Raw genomic sequence first — 22,474 nt, forward strand, 5'->3', positions numbered from 1 at the left:
GGAAGAAGCATGTTAGGAAGGCAAAAACTATAGCTATCACAGTTTCCTACAGATATATCCAAGTAGAATGATAAGCTGGAGGGGACCTTCAAGATCTAGACTGAAACCACTTTTGTGAAAATTATAACAGTGAGAAAGTTATGGTAGTTCATAGGTCTGATCTAACCAATTTCATCTTGCTTCTAACCTTCAAGCTGCCCTTGTTCATTCCTGGGCACAGGCCCAACTAACTTTGAGAGGAATGTAGTTTATAGTTTAACTTTGATGATAACAGCCCTTTTGCAAAACAAATTCCCTTCTTGCCTGGGGACCAGATTGCCTTTGTAAGAATAACAAATTAGCCACAAGATTTGCAACTTCCCCAATTACTCCTGCAGATAACATCACTATTGTAGAACCTAAGACTGGCCTTTTGAGGTATCTTTTCAGGTTTTTGCATTTCTGACCACTGATGGCTCCACCTGGGCCTGCCAACTGGTCCTGTGACCCCCATCCAAGAACTGACTCAGTGCAAGAGGAATTCCTGTGATATAATCTCTGGCCCAATCAGTCAGAACTCACCACTCCCTTGCCCCCTACCAGTCAAACTATGCTTGAAAAACCCTAGTATCTGAGATTAGGAGACTGATTTGAGTAATAATAAAACTCTGGTCTCCCATTCAGTGAGCTTTGCATGAATTAAATTCTCTCTCTATTGCAATTCCCCTGTCTTGATAAATCAGCTCTATTTGGGCAGCGGGCAAAATGAACCCACTGGGCAGTTACAAAACCAGAGGGTCACCACCCTGGCTGCAGCTTAGAATCACCTGAGGAGCATTAAGGATGATCCTTGCTTCAGATCTATCCCAGAGATTTTTGAATGGGGTAGGGCCCAGGCATTAGAAGTTTTAAAAAGATCTCCAGGAATTCTAAGGTGCAGCCAGGATTAAAGACCACTGATATAAACCTATCACAACTTCTCTGAAATGTAGAGACACTAAAACAGCTTGTCCAAGACTATGCAGCTAATACATGGTGGTGCTGGCTCCAGGCCTGGTGCTTTTTCTAATATTCCTTGCCTCCTGATTCATTAACTTGGCAAATTTTATCTCCCTCTCCACCTTCCCCATACACAGTCCTACATTTTGACAGGACAAAGCATACAATCTTCTTCTGGGAGTGAAATGGGTGTGTTTTGGCTCCAAGAGGTAAATTACTTCTTATGGACAAACACTTTTCCTCCAAGGGGAGCATATTTTATTTACCCTACTTCATAGCACCATAGGGGTTTCACAGAGACGTTAAGCAGCAGGAATTCTTTGGGGGATAAAGAAGGCATTGTATTAAAAGGGCATGACAAATCTTTGGAAATACAAAGAGAAAACAAGTTTAGGAGCCTCCTGCATCTTTGAAATTTTAGTTTAAAAATGAATTCTGAGGTCTTGGGGTTTTTCTAGAACATATGACATTTCTGAGATAAAGGTCTTTTTAAAAAGTCTACTTTGCAGGACATGTAGGCTCTTTTAAGTTTTAAAGAGCAGTATTACAGAAATATTTGTGAGAAACTGGTAAGGTTTATGTGGGGAATGTATACAATTTTTTAAATAAGTTTTTTCCCTTTTTAAAATTAAACAGTATTTCCAACATATAAAAAGAAGAAATATAATGAACATCTGTGTACCTACCTCCAGCATTTTCAAATCATAACATTTTAATATAATATACTGAAGGAGTGCAGGGACCTTCATCCCCCAGCATGGCTCCCTGCTAAAATGAGTAATTTGAATTAGAGGTTCTTAGAGACCAACAGGCACTGGAAGAAACTTTTCCCCTATCTACATAAAAACCAGAAGGACCTACCAAGGAAAACAACTGTTCTTCCTTCCCTTCCCTGTTGTCTCATTATTTATTGCAGAAAAGATCAAGAATGTAACCAGGACTGAACAGACCCTTTCGCAAAATAATGTCTGTCTCTCAGGCTCATTCAGTTTTCAAAGAGAAACACTTACAGGTTAATCTCTGTTCCTTGATCCACTCATTCTCCCTAGCAATCACTTGTTGCCCCTCAACAGAATTACCTATATTCCCCATCTCCCTGCTCCCTTCTGAAATAAGGCTATACAAGTATCTGGGTCTTATGAGAGATATTCAGTAATCACTCTGTTATTCTCCCCTGTGCATGCTAATAAATTTGTATGCCATTTCTCCTATTAATCTGTCTTTTATCAGTTAATTTTTCAGTGAAATTTCAGAAGTCAAAGGGGGAGTTTTCCCTTAGCCTCTATAGTAGTAAAATATAATATTGTGTATAGAAAGTTAAATATACCAAAGTAAAACATGTATTATAATGAATACTCATGTAACCTTCATTCAGTTTTAGCAATTAGCAACATTTACCAATCTAATTTTCACCTATCCTCTACCCCTTCTTAAAATTTTGCTAGAATATTTTTAAAGAAAATCCTAGACATCATGTTGTTCAGTTGTAAATATTTTCGTATGAATCACTGAGGTCATTTGTTTCATTCACATAACCACTGTGCCATTGTGACAACCCAAAGGATTCTCCTTTCCTGCTGTCTAGACAGAGCCAATTTATTAATACAGGGGATTGCAACAGAGAAAGTATTCAATTCACACAGAGCTGGCTGTACAGGAGACTGGAGACTTATAACTCAAATCAGTCTCCCTGAGAGTTTGGGGATCAGAGTTTTAAAGAATAATTTGCTGCGTAGGGGACCAGTGAGTTGGGAGTGCTGATTGGTTGGCTCGGAGATGAAATCATAGGGAGTTGAAGCCGTCCTCTTACGTTGAGTCAGTTCCTGGGTGGGGGCCTCAGGACTGGTTGGCAGGTCCAGGTGGAGCCATCTGGTTGTCAGAAATGCAAAAACCTGAAAAGACATCTTAAAAGGCCAATCTTAGATTCTATAATAGTGATGTTATCTTCAGTAGTAATTGGGAAAGTTGCAAATCTTATGACCTCTGGAATAATTGCTGGTAATTATGTAGAATTCAAGCTCCTCTCATCCTAACTTGGTGGCCTTTCATTGGTTTTACAATAGTTTAGTTTTGGGGAAGGGCTAATATTTAAACTATAAACTAAATTTCTCCCAAAGTTAGCTTGGCCCATGCCTAGGAATGAGAAAAGACAGCTTCAAGGTTGAAAGCAAGATGGAATTGGTTAGGTCAGATCCCCTTCACTGTCATAGTTTCCTCAGCTATAATTTTTGCAAAGGCAGTTTCACTATTAGTAGACTGTTCTTAATGTTAAGAAGAATTAGTAAAATGTTCTTAATGTTATCTAATACCGAGCCTATAATCAAAGTTTTCCAGTTGTCTTAAAGCTTTTTTGATTTTTTTTAACAGTTGTTTGTTCTGTATAGTAACTTTATCATCAAAATTTTTAAAACAGAACCCAAAGTGGAGAGAATAGTGCACCCAATGCATTCAATATTTCATCACCCAACTTCAGTAGTCAGACAAATGTAGTTTTTAAAGAGTAAAAACCTGATTGCACACCTCCTCTGCTGTATTTGATGTGTTTCATTTCTAAGCATGTTTTTAAACATTTTTATTATATGTAAGTAATATATAGTATAGACAGTATATGCTATTATTTGCATGCTTCGAGCCTTGCTTGAATATTATACCCATTCTTTAGCAATATGTCTTTACTTGAGATAATATATTTTTAGATTTATTATTTTAATGCTCCTTTCCCCTTCATTTACTAGCTTTTATTAGATTTTTCAGGTTTTATTTGTCCTTTTTCTAGCTTCTTGGGACATAATGTTAGGTTGTTTATTTGGGCTCGCTCTTCTTGTCAATGTAGGTGTTTATTACTATTGAAGGAAACCAGAATATTTCACCCCAAAATATACTTCCATATGTCTATTCACAGGCGCTGCAAATCACAGGAATACTTTTGAAAAGCTGTCTTTTGTGGAGAAGATTTGCATCTGTACAGAAAATCTACATTAGTGAGGTAAACAGCAAGGTAAACAGCTGAGGCAAACAGCCTTTCTCTGAGGCTGACTTATTCTAGGCTAGCAAAAATTAACTTACAGGGAAAGGAGACTAAAGTCTGACACTTTAAAGGTCTGACAGAGAAACTTGTACCACAGGCTACCATCTAACATGTCTCCTCAGTGACAAGTGAGCCGCTTAGGAGCAGAGGCAGTGTCTTGTTCTCTTATTTTTTTTTTATTTTTAATTTTTATGGGTACATGGTATATGTATTTGTGGGATACATGAGATATTTTGATACAGACAATGTGTAATAATCCCATCCGGGTAAATGGGGTATCCATCACCTCAAGCATTTATCCTTTGTGTTACAAGCAATCCAGTTACACTTTTAGTTATTTTTAAATGTACAATTAAATTATTGACTACAGTTACCCTGTTGTGCTAGCAAATACTAGACCTTATTCACTCTTTTTTTTTTTTTTTTTTTTTTGAGACGGAGTCTCGTGCTGTGTCACCCAGGCTGGAGTGCAGTGGCGCGATCTCGGCTCACTGCAAGCTCCGCCTCCCAGGTTCAGGCCATTCTCCTGCCTCAGCCTCCGAGTAGCTGGGACTACAGGCGCCCGCCACCACGCCCGGCTAGTTTTTTGTATTTTTAGTAGAGACGGGGTTTCACCATGTTAGCCAGGATGGTCTCGATCTCCTGACCTCGTGATCCGCCCGCCTCGGCCTCCCAAAGTGCTGGGATTACAGGCTTGAGCCACCGTGCCCGGCTATTCACTCTTTCTATAGTTTTTGTACCCATTAATTATCTCCACTTCCCGCTCCCCCTCCCCCACTACTGTTCCCAGCCTCTGGTAGCCATCATTCTACTCTATATCTCCATGAGTTCAATTGTTTTAATTTTTAGCTCCCACAAATAAGTGACAACATGCAAAACTTGTCTTTCCATGCCTGGCTTATTTCACTTAGCGTAATGATCTCAGTTCCATCCATGTTACTGCAAATGACAGGATCTCATTCTTTTTTATAGCAGAATAGTACTCCATTGTGCATATGTAACACATTTTCTTTATCCAGTCATCTGTTGATGGACACAGATGTTGATGTTTCAAAATCTTAGCTATTGTGAATAGTGCTGCAATAAACATGGACATGCAGATATCTCTTTGATATACCAATTTTTTTTTTCCTTTGGATTGTTGGGTCATATAGTAGTCCTATTTTTAGTTTTCTGATGAATCTCCATACTGTTCTCCATAGTGGTTGCACTAATTTACATTCCCACCAATAGTGTACAAGTTTTCCCTTTTCTCCACATCCTTGCCAGCCTTCATTATTGCCTCACTTTTGGATAAAAGGCATTTTAACTGGAGTGAGATGATATCTTATTGTAGTTTTGATTTGCATTCCTCTGATGACCGATAATGTTGAACACCTTTTCATAGAACTGATGGCCATTTGTATGTCTTCTTTTGAGACACGTCTATTCAAATCTTTTGCCCATTTTAAAATCAGATCATTAGATTTTTTCCTACAGAGCTGTTTGAGTTCCTTATATATTCTGGTTATTAATCAATCCCTTGTAAGATGAGTACTTTTCAAATATTTTCTCCCATTCTTTGGGTTGTCTTTGTACTTCGTTGATTGTTTCTTTTGCTATGCAGAATCTTTTTAACTTGATGTGATCCTATTAGTCCATTTTTGATTTGGTTGCCTGTGCTAGTAGGGTATTATTCAAGAAATCTTTGTCTGGTCCTATTTCCTGGAGAGTTTCCCCAATGTTTTCCTGTAGTTGCTTAATAGTTTGAGGTCTTATATTTAAGTCTTCAATCCATTTTGATTTGATTTTTGTACATGGTGAGAGAGAGTGGTCTAGTTTCATTCCTCTATATATGAATATTCAGTTATACAATATTATTAACATAGTCCTTATCCTGTATATTATTTGTTCCACCTAACTACAAAGTTGTTAGGTGGAATTTTGACCTACTTTGACGTACTTCTTCCCATTTCCTTCTCTCCTCACCTCTGCTATCCACCATTCTACTCTTTGTTTCTATTTATTTGACTTTCTTAAAAAGTCAAATAAGTGTGAGATCACACATTATTTGTCTTTCTATGTCTCACTTACTTCCCCCAGCATAATGTCCTTCAGGTTCATCCATGTCATCCCAAATGGCAGTGTCTCTTTCTTTTCTAAGGCTGAATAATATTCATTGTGTATATATACCATGATTTATTTATCTATTCATCTATTGATGGGTACTTAGTTTGCTTTTATATATTAGCTATTGTTAATAATGCTTCCGTGAACATGGAGTTGCAGATAGCTCTACAATGTGCTGATTTCATTTCCTTTAGGTATATGCCCAGAAGAGGAATTGCTGTATCATATAGTAGCTCTTTTTAAAAAATTTGTTGAGGAACCTTCATACTGTTTTTCATAATGGCTGTAACAATTTACATTATCATCAACAGCGTACAAGAGTTCCCTTTTCCTCACATCCTTACCAACACATCTCTTGTCTTTTTGATAATAGTCATCTAACACCCAAACAGGTGTGAGTTAATATCTCATGATACTGTATTTCTTTCATGATTAGTGATGTTGAGCACCTTTTCATATACCCATTGTCCATTTGTATATCTTCTTTGTAAAACTTTAGGTCTATTTAGGTCTGTTGTCCAATTTTTTTTTTTTTTTTTTTACTATTGAGTTGTCTGAATTTCTTATATATATTTTATATATATGGCTTGCAAATATGTTCTCCCATTTTGTAGGTTACCTTTTCATTCTGTTGATTGTCTCCTTTGCTGTGGAAAAGCTTTTTAGTTTGATATAGTTTAACTGGTTCATTTTGTTTTTCTTGCCTGAACTTTTGGCGTGATATCTAAAAAATCATTACCCAGGCTAATATCATGAAGCTTTTCCACTCAATTTTTTGTTTGGTGTTTTACAGTTTTGGGTCTTATGTTCAGGTCTTTTAATACATTTCAAGTTGATGTATGGGATTAAAGAAAGTTCCAGTTTCTCTTCTTGTCTTTTTTTTTTTTTTTTTGCTTGTGGATATCCACTTTTCCCATTACCATTTATTAAAGAGACTGTCCTTTTCCCATTGTTTACTCTTGGTGCCCTTGTGGAAAATTAGTTGACCATATAGGTTTAAGTTTATTTCTGGGGTTCCTATTCTGTCCCATTGGTCTTTGTCTCTGTTTATGTCAATACCATACTGTTTTGATTATTATAGCTTTGTAATATAAGTTGAAATCAGGAAGTGTGATGCCTTCATTTGCTTATTGTCTTAAGATTATTTTGGTTAGGAGGAGTCTTTTGTGGTTCCATACACATTTTAGAATAGGTTTTGTTTTGTTTTAAATTTTTGCGGAAAATGCCATTGGATGATTGGTAGGGATTGCATGATTGCATTGAAATTGTAGATCACTTGGATCACTTGGGTAGTATGGACACTTTAACAATATTATTTCTTCCAATCTGTGAACGTAGGATATCTTTTCATTTATTTGTGTCTTCTTCAATTTTTTTCATCAATGTTTTGTAGTTTTTAGTGTATGGATCTTCAACTTACTTGGTTAAATTTATTCCTAAATAGTTTTTTTTTGTAGGTATTGTATATGGGATTGTTTTCTTGTGTTTTTTTGTTTGTTTTTTTATTTTTATTTTTATAGAGATTATTGGTGTAAAGAAATGCAACTGAGTTTTGTATGTTGATTTTGTATCTTTCTACTTGGCTGAATTCGTGTATTATTATTTTTGCAGATTCTTTAGTATTTTCTACATATAAGATAATGTCATCTGCAACCAAAGAAAATGTTACTTCTTTTGATTTGATTTGGATGCTTTTTATTTCTTCTTCTTGTCTGATTGTTCTTGCTAGTAATTCTAGTACTATACTAAATTTGACAGAGATTTTTTGAGTGCCTGAAGCTAAAAGCAAACAAGCAAAAACAAAACAAGAACAATACACACAAATGGAAAACATGTCTCTCAGCCTTTCCACATTACCTCTGTTTCAGAGTTCTATTTCTGTATTTAGGCTTGCTTGCATTGATTCCAATATTCAGCCCAAAATGAAAACTTAGGGTTCTCTGTGTTTTCTAAGTATACATCTTACCCTTGGCATTTATGTTGCTTCATAAATTCCCTGCTATACATAGGTGTTATTGAATTTCCCAATTTTCCAAAGAAATTCTTCCCAACTTTAGCTCCCAGGCCTTAGGCATTTTATTATATTTTGCAACATTAATCTTTTGTCCCAGGTGTTGATGGGTTGTTAGTTGGGCTTGCAGTGTTTTTGAGTGGTGCCTCTTGCTTTTTCTTAGTGAATCTGAGTTAGGTGAAACAGAGATAAGTTCCTTTTATCAATAACCTGCCACAGACAGGTTAGAATAGACATAAACGATAATCTGCAAATAAGGTCTGCTCTGTTCCTTAGGCACCAGTGACCACAGTCTTACACTGGGAGTGTGGGCTATGGCTCCTGTTGTGGCAGGGAAGAGTTGGAATAAAGGCAAATAAAAATGACCTAAAGCTTTCCTACTGTTTTGAAGTTGCTTTTATTCTTAATTCAATGTTTGCTTGATTGTTGTTAACCTTTGACTGTTTTCCAGTTCCGAAACAGTTGGTTTTGACGGTTTCTGCTTGTGTTTAATTTGTTGAGGGGGCGTGGGGAGGAAAAAATGAGAGCTGCCTTCTCTGCCACTTTTCTCTGAAGTGTGTCTTGACGTTCCATTTTTTTCTTCTAGATTTTGTTTAATTTTAAAAATTATACTTTAAATTCTGGGATACATGTGCAGAACGTGCAGGTTTGTTACATAGGTATATATGTGACATGGTGGTTTTCTGCGCCCATCAACCCATCATCTACATTAGGTATGTCTCCTAATGCTATCCCTCCCCATCCCCTCACCTCTCGACAGTCCCTGGCATGTGATGTTCCCCTCCCTGTGTCCATGTGTTCTCATTGTTCAACTCCTACTTATGAGTGAGAACATACGGTGTTTGGTTTTCTGTTCCTGTGTTAGTTTTCTGAGAATGATGGTTTCCACGTTCATCCATGTCCTTGCAAAGGACATGAACTCATCCTTTTTATGGTTGCATAGTATTCCATGGTGTGTATATGCCACATTTTCTTCATCCAGTTTATCATTGATGGGCATTTGGGTTGGTTCCAAGTCTTTGCTATTGTGAACAGTGCTGCAATAAACATAGGTGTGCATGCGTCTTTATAGTAGAATGATTTATAATCCTTTGGGTACATACCCAGTAATGGGATTGCTGGGTCAAATAGTATTTCTGGTTCTAGATCCTTGAGGAATCACCACGCTGTCTTCCACAATGGTTGAACTAATTTACACTCTCACCAACAGTGTAAAAGCGTTCCTATTCCTCCACATCCTCTCTAGCATCTGTTGTTTCCTGACTTTTTAATGATTGCCATTCTAACTGGTGTGAGATGGTATCTCATTGTGGTTTTGATTTGCATTTCTCTAATGACCAGTGATGATGAGCTTTTTTTCATATGTTTGTTGGCCACATAAATGTCTTCTTTTGAGAAGTGTCTGTTCATATCCCTTGTCCATTTTTGATGGGGTTATTTTTGTCTTCTTGTAAATTTGTTTAAGTTCCTTGTAGATTCTGGATATTAGCCCTTTGTCAGATGGATAGATTGCAAAATTTTTCTCCCATTCTGCAGGCTGCCTGTTCACTCTGATGATAGTTTCTTTTGCTGTGCAGAAGCTCTTTAGTTTAATTAGATCCCATTTGTCAATTTTGGCTTTTGTTGCCATTGCTTTTGGTGTTTTAGTCATTAAGTCTTTGCCCATGCCCATGTGCTCAATGGTATTGCCTAGGTTTTCCTCTAGGGTTTTTATAGTTTTATGTCTTACATTTATTTAAGTCTTTAATCCATCTTGAGTTAATTTTTGTATAAGGTGTAAGGAAGGGGTTCAATTTCAGTTTTCTGCATATGGCTAGCCAGTTTTCCCAACACCATTTATTAAATAGAGAATCCTTTCCCCATTTCTTGTGTGTGTCAGGTTTGTCAAAGATCAGATGGTTGTAGATGTGTGGCTCTATTTCTGAGGCCTCTGTTCTGTTCTATTGGTCTATATATCTGTTTTAGTATCAGTACCATGCTGTTTTGTTCCTGTAGCCTTATAGTATAGTTTGAAGTCAGGTAGCATGATGCCACCAGCTTTTGGCTAAGATCAAGTATAGTATCTGTTCTTATCAGTTTGAAGTTCCTTTTAGGAGAAAACATCTACTCATTAACAGTTCAGGAGGGATATTCTTACACAGATCACGTGATTCCATCTCCTGGAACATAACTGATGGAACCATGGACTATGTACCTGACCCATGGCTTGGCTTAAAATTTTTTTGTTGGTCTATCAGGTGTATTCCCTTGGGAATCCAAACTGAGAAGATAAAGCAATTGGCATCAGGAACTGAGGCTGAAAGAATGTATATAGAGAGTCAGGTACCTCAGTCGGAAATGCAGAAATCACCTGCCTTCTGCGTCGATCTCACTGGGAGCCGCAGACCAGAGCTCCTCCTATTCGGCCATCTTGGCAGCCACCCTATTGATTCTCTTTCTCTGGAGAACCTTGACTAACACATACATTTTACCTGGTATTCACACCGTCATATCTACGATTCAACATAGTATCATAACTCTGCAATGATAGTCAACTTAGATGTTAGGTGTGAAAGTCTTGTCTCACAAATATATTAACCACAAATATTTTTATTTATTTATTTTTTTTTTTTTGAGGCGGAGTCTTCACTCTGTCGCCCAGGCTGGAGTGCAGTGGCACCATCTCGGCTCACTGCAAGCTCCGTCTCCTGGGTTCGCGCCATTCTCCTGCCTCAGCCTCCTGTGTAGCTGGGACTACAGGCGCCCGCCACCGCGCCCAGCTAATTTTTTGTATTTTAGTAGAGACGGGGTTTCACCGTGTTAGCCAGGATGGTCTCGATCTCCTGACCTCGTGATCCGCCCGCCTCGGCCTCCCAAAGTGCAGGGATTACAGGCGTGAGCCACCGCGCCCGGCAACCACAAATATTTTTGCGCTCATTTATAGGTATAAACTGGTCACAGCATCTAGCTCAACATTAAGAAAACATATATATTTATGTGTGTGTACATATATATATATATATATGGGGGAGAGAGAGAGGAATACACATGAGAGCTACAGAATATGCTTATCATTCAAGAAACTTGAGTAACTGGATAACTTTGACTTTAAAATTTAAGTTAAAACATGATAACTTTCATATCCTGTTTAGTGACGTTAAAAGAATAAATGCTTAGTCTGAAAGTAATCTTTAGTCATATTACATTGATTTGTTGTAAATCAGATTTTGAAATTTCAAATAACATTAGAAAAGGGCATGATATATTTATGCTTGGTGAAAAGGGAAATGGTTTGGAAAACAGAACTGAGAAATACTGCTCCATGTCATTTACCTAAATTTGTATTTCTGGTAATAAGACAGGAAGAAAAATGACCCAAGTGTCCCTTCAGCTTCATTCAAACATGCGCCCCTGAGGTGCCTGCCAATGGACTCAAAAAGCATTTATCCCAAGGAGAACATGCCACCCGCCACTTTTCAATCAGCAGCACTTCCGCCAGAACCAAGCAAGTGCTCAAATCTCCCCAAGGGATTTCTATTTTTTTGACTCAGCATGTAAGCAGGCAGACTGATTCTGGTGTCTCATCCATTTTAGAAGCTTCTTATAACAGCAATACCAAAAACCTTGTAGACAGTTTAATTACTCACCCTCAGTCTTATACAGCTGCTCTGGGCACATTTCTCTCTTCTACTCATTAAAACAAATACAGAACGGTTATCTGACTTAGTGCCTGTTTTGCCTTCTGTCTTTGCTATCCTATTGGGAGACAGTTCTCTCCCTTCATATGTGCTTCTATATGCCTCCTTTGAGGAAATGCTGTTGTAACACTTCTTAGAAAAGCCCACCTGAGATGCATTTAGCCCTGTTTCCATACAGAGCCTTTCCACTGTGGGTATCCTAACGTAAAGAAAGAGAGGAATTTACGTAGTCCAGAGATATGTTCAGACTTCTCCTGGCCTTTAAATTTGGCCAAGCAAAAACCACGGAGAGCAACTGCTTATTTTTAATGAATGGATTAATCCAGTTATATCTAGTGTTTTCCCATGAGTTGGTGTCAGTGGAGGCATTTCCTTTCTTTTTGATCATTTAATTTCTTTTATTATTATTATTATTGATGTTAGAGGCCTCGTAAGAGAAATATAAGCCGTGTTAGGGAACTGATGAAAGTACATTTCCTAAAAATATGAGCAGTCATGGAGGACTCTGAAGACAGTGCCAAGTTCTAACTGGGCTCTGCAGGTTGTGAGAAACAGGAAACCACACAAGAAGACTTGAGAAGTCGAGTTTGTTGTGAGGATACACAGGCACTGGAACAGGAAAAGCATTAGAAGCCAAGAAAAATCTAGGGATTGGCTGTTATCTCCTCTCACACAGGCTACATGATCTCTTGCTTATGGTTTCTCTGTAGCTCTCAGAGTATCTGCTTCCTTAAAATCTAGCCTGCCATGAGGCCTCCTGGCTGCTGATTATAAATCATGAGACCTCTCTATATACATTCTTTCAGTCTCAGTTCCTGATGCCCAATTGCTTTATTATCTCAGTTTGGATTCCCAAGGGAATAGACCTGCTAGACCAACAAAAAATTTTTAAGCCAAGCCACGGGTCAGTTACATAGTCCATGGTTCCATCAACTATGTTCCAGGAGACGGAATCACCATTGTATGTTGAATCATAGAGACAATGGTGTGGATGCCAGGTAAAATGTATATGTTAGTCAAGGTTCTCCAGAGAAAGAGAATCAATAGGGTGGCTGGCAAGATGACTGAATAGGAACAGCTCTGGTCTGTAGCTCCCGGTGAGATCAATGCAGAAGGTGGGTGATTTCTGCATTTCCAACTGAGGTATCTGACTCATCTCATTGAGACTCGTTAGATAGTGGGTGCAGCCCAAGGAGGGTGAACCAAAGCAGGGTGGGGTATTTCTCCAAATAAGACATACAGATGACTAACAGGTGTATAAAAAGATGCTTAATGTCACCAATGATTAGAGAAATGTAAATGGAAACCACAATGAGATATCACGTCATACTTGTTAGAATGGCTATTATCAAAAACACAAAAGACCAAGTGTGATGAGGTTGTGGGGAAATTGGAACCCATGTACACTGTTAGTAGGAATTGCAGCCCCTATGGAAAATAGTATGGAGGTTCCTTATAATATTAGAAAAGAGAACTATTATATGATCTAGCCATCTCACTTCTGAGTATTTTACCAAAAGTATTGAAATCAGGATCTTGAAGAGATACTAGCACTCCCGTATTCACTGCAGCACTATTCACAATAGGCCAAAATGGAAACAACCTAAATGTTTATGATTGGATAAAAAAAGTGGTATATGCATACATTGGAGTATTATTTAGCCTTAAGAAAGGAAGTCTTCCAATATGCAACAACATGGATGGAACTTGAGGACATTATGCTAAATGAAATAAGCCATTCATAGTAAGATAATTACTGCATTATTCCACTTACATGAAGTATCTAAAATTGTCAAACTCATAGGAAGCAGAGAATAGAATGGTGGTTGCCAGGGGTTGAGGGAAGAGGAAATGGAGATGCTAAATCAGCAGGTAAACAGTTTCAAGATGAATAAGTTCTGGAGATCTGCTGTATGGCATTGTGCCTGTTTTGTATGTACTTAAAAATCTGTTCAGAGGGTAGATCTTATATTAAGTGTTCTTACTGTAATAAAATTTAAAAAGAAAAGAAAAAAAGAGTAGAAAGTAGATAAGGAGAGGAGAGTGAAGTAGGGTTTTCTATCTTGTAGGATCCTATGTTTTTTTTCAGGGAATGCCCTGACCCTGAAGATGCTATACTGAATAGCTCCTAATTCCAGTGTTAAGCCTCCAAAACTTTATGGTAAAACTATCTCTTCAATGTCAATTAGTAATGTTGAGAACTCACAGTAGGACACTTGATTGTTTTGGAAAGGCCAATATATAGCCAATGAGATATTTAAAAGAATGTGGAAAGACTGATTACGAAGTTTACACATGGTAAGCATTGTTCCAAAGAGGAAACAATTCTCTAGGAAAAATGGGAACTAGTCTGTGGCTGAACTTCATTAAATAGTCTAGGTTGACCTTGGGCAGCCATGTTGAATTCCAGTTTATTTATTTATTTTGTGGGCAACCTATACAGTATACCTTCTAAGATGGCTTGTAGTATCTTTGTCTAACTGAGACATTAAGACCTTCATATGATGGAAAGACATTGTAGAAAGCATCTCAGATAGGTTTTCATGTATAATCAATATAATATGGCAAGAAAAACCAATAAGCTGTCTCACTTCAGTAGTCAAAACTTGGTGAGAAGCCAGATGGCTTTAAGGACTACTTTAGAATGAGTTTTTATCAAGAAATAAAATAGAACAAGAAAACAAAGAATTGTTACCAAGGCTAAAGCCTGGCATACAGCACAAGCTGCTTTTTACTGTGCCTGTAAGTCACTCTGCCCTTTTGCCACCCTGCCTTGTTTTCCTTTTTTCCCTTCGGTCTGCACTCAGAGCCAAGTCTAGAGTGCTTTGAAAGCTCACAATGTGCCCAGAGGCTCTTTTTTTTCTGGAAATAATACAGTAGTAGCCACTTAATATTGTTTCCCTCTACTGTTATTCTCTTTTGAGCTGAGTCAAGTGTCCTACAGGCTGTTTGGGCTCCATTTCAACCTCCAGTACTTTGTGGGTGTATCATTTAACCTCTTTTCAGTTTAAGGGGTTCTAAACTCGAGGGAATAAAAACCTTTAGATGTTTCTTTTCTATTTTCAATTGCCTTCAACCTGATTTTGGCTACAAACTTTAAACTCGGAATCCTTAAAAACCTTTTTGTGACTCCTAAGCAGCATTTTGAATGTTAATACTACCAACAATTCCCCACAACGCTTTGCTTATGTCACCACTGTATTTGTTATATACTGTTATTGTTTATATATCTTGTCCCTTTGGGCTACGGATTCCTTAAAGTTAGGAAATGCATTTTATTCATTTTATTTTTTTTGGCATGACCAATGGATCTTTCGCATGTAACTCTAGCATATATTTTACAATCCAGTGTGGGGGGTAACTTGTCTAAATAGGATAAATACTTCCACACCACCAGATCTTTGCTCACACCAGAATCTCTGCCCTAAAAACCCTTTCCTCACTACTCCTACTCAGCCTTCAAGATCCAACTGAATATGTCACTTCTTCTATAACTTTAACTTGTACCACACCCAAGATTAATTTCTTCATAACAACTATTTCAGTCAGTATGGGCTAGGTTATACTGCAGTAGCAAGTGGCTTCTATATTAGTCAGCGTTCTCCAGAGAGATAGAGCTAATAAGATGTAAGTATATATGAAAGAGAGTTTATTAGGGAGAACTGGCTCACATGATCACAAGGTGAAGTTCCGTGATAGGTGGTCTACAAGCTGGTGAAGAGAGAGGCCAGTAGTGGCTCAGTCAGAATCCAAAAGTCTCAAAAGCAGGGAACCCAACAGTGCAGATTTTTGTCTATGGCCAAAGGTCTGAGAGTCCCCGGCAAACCACTGGTGTAAGTTCAACAGTCCAAAGGCTGAAGAACCTGGATTCTGATGTCCAAGGGCAGGAGGAGCAGAAGGAAGCATCTAGCATAGGAGGAAAATGAAAGCCAGGAGACTCAGCAAGCTAGCTTATCCCACCTTCTTCTACCCGCTTTGTTCTAGCCGTGCTGGCAGCCGAATGAAGGTGCCACCCACATTGATGGCGGCTCTTCTTCTCCCAGTCCACTGACTCAAATGTCAGTCTCTTCTGGCAACACCCTCACAGACACACCCAGAAACAATATTTTACCAGCTCTCTAGGCATCCTTCAATTAAGTCAAGTTAACACCTAATATTAACCGTCACAGCTTCAAAATCTCAGAGACTTAAGTTTATTTCTCATTTATGTTACATATCCATTTCAAGTCTGCTATGTCTTTCCTCTGAATCATTTTTACTCTTGGGCCCAGGCTTGCAGAGCAGGCTTTATTTGAGATATTGCTGATCAATGGGCATAGGGAAAATAAAATATAGTGAAACCGAGCAGTGGCTCTTTGCTCAGAGTGTTGCATGTCAATTCTGCTCATATTTCATTGGCTACAATAAATCATATGTCATTAGTCAACAGGATGAGGAAGTATGCTGGAACAGTCATTAGTCAACAGGATGAGGAACAGCTGACATTTTGAATGTTAATACTACCAACAATTCCCCACAACGCTTTGCTTATGTCACCACTGTATTTGTTATATACTGTTATTGTTTATATATCTTGTCCCTTTGGGCTACGGATTCCTTAAAGTTAGGAAATGCATTTTATTCATTTATATCTACAGTTTATACTGCATCATCAAAGTGCATAATAAGTACTTGATAATTATTTGTTCACCAATTGGATAAATAAATGAATAAATATTTTTGGCTTGAATTCAGTTGGAACATTTGCAAAACAATATACTACTCTATTTAAAGGTGTTCAGTATCTTGGAAAATGTATGTTGGTGAAATATCCTTATGGTATCTTTTGAACCTTATGCTTTTGAATCATTTTTCACAAAATAAAAAAATCTTTGGAAGCCAGTTGACATCATCATTAGTCACTGGAAATCATCCATTTGACCTCGTAAAAACATAGGCATGCCACATTTCTCATAAGGTCTTTAAGGTAGTGGAACATCCAGCAGTAAGAATACATTCTTGTCCTTTCTTTTCAGAGATGACACAGATGATGATTTACCCTTCTCCTCTTTGGATGTGGAGGAGTGATCTTGTACATAAATGAACCTTGGAGTATTAAATCAAATTTGGTCCTTAGGACAGGGCTAACCTCTCACAAGTGACCATATAAATGATGCTGCTTTAAGTGGCTCCAAGAAATTTTCCCTGCTACCAAATAACCTTACGTATAGTTTGTCAGGGCCCCAAATTTCCCCATTGGAGTTACTACCATGTTTTAATTCAGTGTGTGCTAGTTCTACTTTGGTCTGCTCCTTTCTCTATGCCTCTGTTTAGAAATTGGATTGAGAAATGTAATTTATGTGACAAATATCTATGAAGTATATTACTGGGTTTTAGGCACTATGACTTCTCTTAATGAGTTCAAAATCGGCCGGGCGCAGTGGCTCAAGCCTGTAATCCCAGCACTTTGGGAGGCCGAGACGGGCGGATCATGAGGTCAGGAGATCAAGACCATCCTGGCTAACACGGCGAAACCCCGTCTCCACTAAAAAATACAAAAAACTAGCCGGGCGAGGTGGCGGGCGCCTGTAGTCCCAGCTACACAGGAGGCTGAGGCAGGAGAATGGCGTAAACCCGGGAGGTGGAGCTTGCAGTGAGCTGAGATTGTGCCACTGCACTCCAGCCCGGGTGACAGAGTGAGACTCCGTCTCAAAAAAAAAAAAAAGAGTTCAAAATCTAAATGTGAAGACAGGCAAGTGAACTGAAAATTAGTGTCCTGTGATAAATTCCATGATAGAATTCCTGGGGTGCACAGACATGGGCCATCTGTAAGATGGGGGTGGTCAGGAGAAGATGACATATGACTCTTGAAGGAGAAATGGATGTTAGACAGTATCTGGGCGATAGGTATTTGAGATTGAGGAAACACAGTGTATCTCTATGATATGTAGCATGAAGGTGGGGAAGGTATGTTGAGCCTTTTGTGAGCTGGCTGAAACTAGGATGATGTTTCTAGCAAATGAGACTGGAGAGGTGAGGAAGGCTAGGTCATGGAAAGCCTTACGTAAGACATTAATAGTGGCTGGCAAGATGGCTGAACAGTAACAGTTGCAGTCTGCAGCTCCCAGCGAGATCAACACAGAAGGCGAGTGATTTCTGCATTTCCAACTGAGGTACCTGGCTCATTTCATTGGGGCTGGTTAGACAGTAGGTGCAGCACACGGAGGGTGAGCCGAAGCAGGGTGGGGCATGGCCTCACCCGGGAAGTGCAAGGGGTCAAGGAACTCCCTCCCCTAGCCAAGGGAAGCCATAAGGGACTGTGCCATGAGAAATGGTGCATTCTGGCCCAGATGCTATGCTTTTCCCATAGTCTTCACAACCTGCAGACCAGGAGATTCCCTCGGGTGCCTACACTACCAGCGCCCTGGGTTTCAAGCACAAAACTGGGCAGCCATTTGGGCAGACACCAAGCTAACTGCAGGAGTTTTTTTTTCATACCCCAGTGGTGCCTGGAATGCCAGCAAGACAGAGCCATTCACTTCCCTGGAAAGGGTGCTGAAGCCAGGGAGCCAAGTGGTCTAGCTCAGCAGATTCCACCACCACAGAGCCCAGCAAGCTAAGATCTACTGGCTTGAAATTCTCACTGCCAGCACAGCAGTCTGAAGTCGACCTGGGATGCTCCAGCTTGGTGGGAGGAGGTGTGTCCACCATTACTGAGGCTTGAGTAGGCGGTTTTCCCCTCACAGTGTAAACAAAGCCTCCTGGAAGTTCGAACTGGGTGGAGCCCGCCACAGCTTGGCAAAGCCACTGTAGCCAGACTGCCTCTCTAGACTCCTCCTCTCTGGGCAGGGCATCTCTGAAAGAAAAGCAGCAGCCCCAGTCAGGGGCTTATAGATAAAACTCCCATCTCCCTAGGCAGAGCACATGTGGGAAAGGGCAGCTGTGGGCGCAGCGTCAGCAGACTTAAACGTTCCTGCCTGCCAGCTCTGAAGAGAGCAGTGGATCTCCCAGCACAGAGCTTGAGCTCTGCTAAGAGACAGACTGCCTCCTCAAGTGGGTCCCTGACCCTGTGCCTCCTGACTGGGAGACACCTCCCAGCAGGGGTCGACAAACACCTCACACAGGAGAGCTCTGGCTGGCATGTGGTGGGTGTCCCTCTGGGACAAAGCTTCCAGAAGAAGGAACAGGCAGCAATCTTTGCTGTTCTGCAGCCTCTGCTGGTGATACCCAGGCAAACAGAGTCTGGAGTGGACCTCCAGCAAAATCCAGCAGACCTGTACCAGAGGGGCCTGTTAGAAGGAAAACTAACAAACAGAAAGGAATAGCATGAACATCAACAAAAAGGACATCCACTCAAAAACCCCATCCAAAGGTCACCAACATCAAAGACCAAAGGTAGATAAATCCAATAAGATGAGGAAAAACCAAGGCAAAAAGGCTGAAAATTCAAAAAATCTCTTCTCCTCCAAAGGATCACAGCTCCTCACCAGTAAAGGAACAAAACTGGATGGAAAATGAGTTTGACAAATTGACAGAAGTAGGCTTCAGAAGGTGGGTAATAACAAACTCCTCTGAGCTAAAGGAGCATGTTCTAACCCAATGCAAGGAAACTAAGAACCTTGAAAAAAGGTTAGACAAATTGCTAACTGGAACAACCAGTTTAGAGAACATAAATGACCTGATGGAGCTGAAAAACACAGCACGAGAACTTCATGAAGCATACACAAGTATCAATAGATGAATTGATCAAGCAGAAGAAAGGATATCAGAGACTGAATATCAACTTAATGAAATAAAGTATGAAGACAAGATTAGAGAAAAAACAGTGAAAAGCAATGAACAAAGCCTCCAAGAAATACGGGAGTATGTGAAAAGACCAAACCTACATTTGATTGGTGTAACCAGAAAGTGATGGGAGAATGGAACCAAGTTGGAAAGCCCTCTTCAGGATATTATTCAGGAGAACTTCCCCAGTCTAGCAAGACACTCCAACATTCAAATTCAGGAAATACAGAGAACACCACAACGATACTCCTCAAGAAGAGAAACTCCAAGACACATAATCATCAGATTCATCAAGGTTGAAATGAAGGAAAAATTGTTAAGGGAAGCCAGAGAGAAAGGTCGGGTTACCCACAAAGGGAAGCCAATCAGACTAATAGCAGATCTCTTTGTAGAAACTCTACAAGCCAGAAAACAGTGGGGGCCAATATTCAACATACTGAAAGAAAAGAATTCAACCCAGAATTTCATATCCAGCCAAACTAAGCTTCATAAGCAAAGGAGAAATAAAATCCTTTACAGACAAGCAAATACTGAGAGATTTTGTCAACACCAGGCCTGCCTTACACGAGCTCCTGAAGGAAGCACTAAATCTGGAAAGAAAACACTGGTACCAGCCACAGCAAAAACATACCAAATTGTAAAGACCATTGACACTATGAAGAAATGCATCAACTAACAGGCAAAATAACCAGCTAGCATCATAATGACAGGATCAAATTCATACATAACAATATTAACCTTAAATGTAAACTGGCTAAATGCCCCAATTAAAAGACACAGACTAGCAAATTGGATAAAGAGTCAAGACCCATTGGTGTGCTGTATTCAGGAAACCCATCTCACGTACAAAGACACACACAGGCTCAAAATAAAGGGATGGAGGAATATTTACCAAGCAAATGGAAAGCAAAAAAAAAAAAAAAAAAAAAAAAGCAGGGGTTGCAATCCCAGTCTCTGATAAAACAGACTTAAAGCCAACACAAAAAAAAAAAAAAAAAGGGCATTACATAATGGTCAAGGGGTCAATGCAACCAGAAGAGCTAACTATCCTAAATATATATGCACCCAATACATGAGCACCCAGATTCATAAAGCAAGTTATTAAGAGACCTACAAAGAGACTTAGACTCTCACACAATAATAGTGGGAGATGTTAACACCCCACTGTCAATATTAGACAGATCAATGAGACAGAAAATTAACAAGGATATTCAGGACTTGAACTTAGCTCTGGACCAAGTGGATCTAATAGACATCTACAGAACTGTCCACCCCAAATCAACAGAATATACATTATTTTCAGCACCACATTGCACTTATTCTAAAATTGACTACATAACTGGAAGTAAAACACTCCTCAGCAAATGCAAAAGAACGGAAATCATAACAGTCTCTCAGACCACAGTGCAATCAAATTAGAACTCAGGATTAAGAAACTCACTCAAAACCACACAGTTACATGGAAACTGAACAACCTGCTCCTGAATGACTACTGGGTAAAGAATGAAATTAAGGCAGAAATAAAGAAGTTCTTTGAAATGAATGAGAACAAAGACACAATGTACCAGAATCTCTGGGACACAGCTAAAGCAGTTTTAGAGGGACATTTATAGCACTAAATGCCCACAGGAGAAAGCAGAAAAGATCTAAAATCAGCACCCTAACATCACAATTAAAAGAACTAGAAGGGCCGGGCGCGGTGGCTCAAGCCTGTAATCCCAGCACTTTGGGAGGCCGAGACGGGCTGATCACGAGGTCAGGAGATCGAGACCATCCTGGCGAACACGGTGAAACCCCGTCTCTACTAAAAAATACAAAAAAACTAGCCGGGCGAGGTGGCGGGCGCCTGTAGTCCCAGCTACTCCGGAGGCTGAGGCAGGAGAATGGCGGGAACCCGGGAGGCGGAGCTTGCAGTGAGCTGAGATCCGGCCACAGCACTCCAGCCTGGGTGACAGAGCAAGACTCCGTCTCAAAAAAAAAAAAAAAAAGAACTAGAGAAGCAAGAGCAAACAAATTCAAAGGCTAGCAGAAGGCAAGAAATAACTAAGATCAGAGCAGAACTGATGGAGACAGAGACATGAAAAACCCTTCAAAAGATCAATGAATCCAGGAGTTGGTTTTTTGAAAAGATTAACAAAATAGATAGATCACTAGCCAGAATAATAAATCAGAAAAGAGAGAAGACTCAAATAGACACAATAAAAAAATAATAAAGGGGATATCACCATTGATCTCACAGAAATACAAACTACCATCAGAGAATACTATAAACACCTCTATGCAAATAAACTAGAAAATCCAGAAGAAGTGGATAAATTCCTGGACACATACACCCTCCCAAGACTAAACCTGGAAGAAATTTAATCTCTGAATAGACCAATAACAGGTTCTGAAATTGAGGCAATTAATAGCCTACCAACCAAAAAAGGCCCAGGACCAGACGGATTCACAGCTGAATTCTACCAGAGGTACAAAGAGGAGCTGGTACCATTCCTTATGAAACTATTCCAAACAATGAAAAAAGAGGGACGCCTCCTTAACTCATTTTATGAGGCCAGCATCATTCTGATACCAAAACCTGGCAGAGACACAGCCAAAAAAAAAAAAAAAAGTTTAGGCCACTATCCCTGATGACATTGATGCAAAAATCCTCAACAGAATCCAGCAGCACATCAAAAAGCTTAGCCACCACGATCAAGTCGGCTTCATCCCTGGGTTGCAAGGCTGGTTCAACATATGCAAATCAATAAACGTAATCCATCACATAAACAGAATCAATAACAAAAACCACATGATTATCTCAATAGATGCAGAAAAGGCCTTGATAAAATTCAACACCCCTTCATGCTTAAAATCTCAACAAACTAGGTATTGACGGAACCTATCTCAAAATAATAAGAGCTATTT

This window comes from Papio anubis, chromosome X, assembly GCF_008728515.1.
Source record: "Papio anubis isolate 15944 chromosome X, Panubis1.0, whole genome shotgun sequence".
NCBI lineage: Eukaryota > Metazoa > Chordata > Mammalia > Primates > Cercopithecidae > Papio > Papio anubis.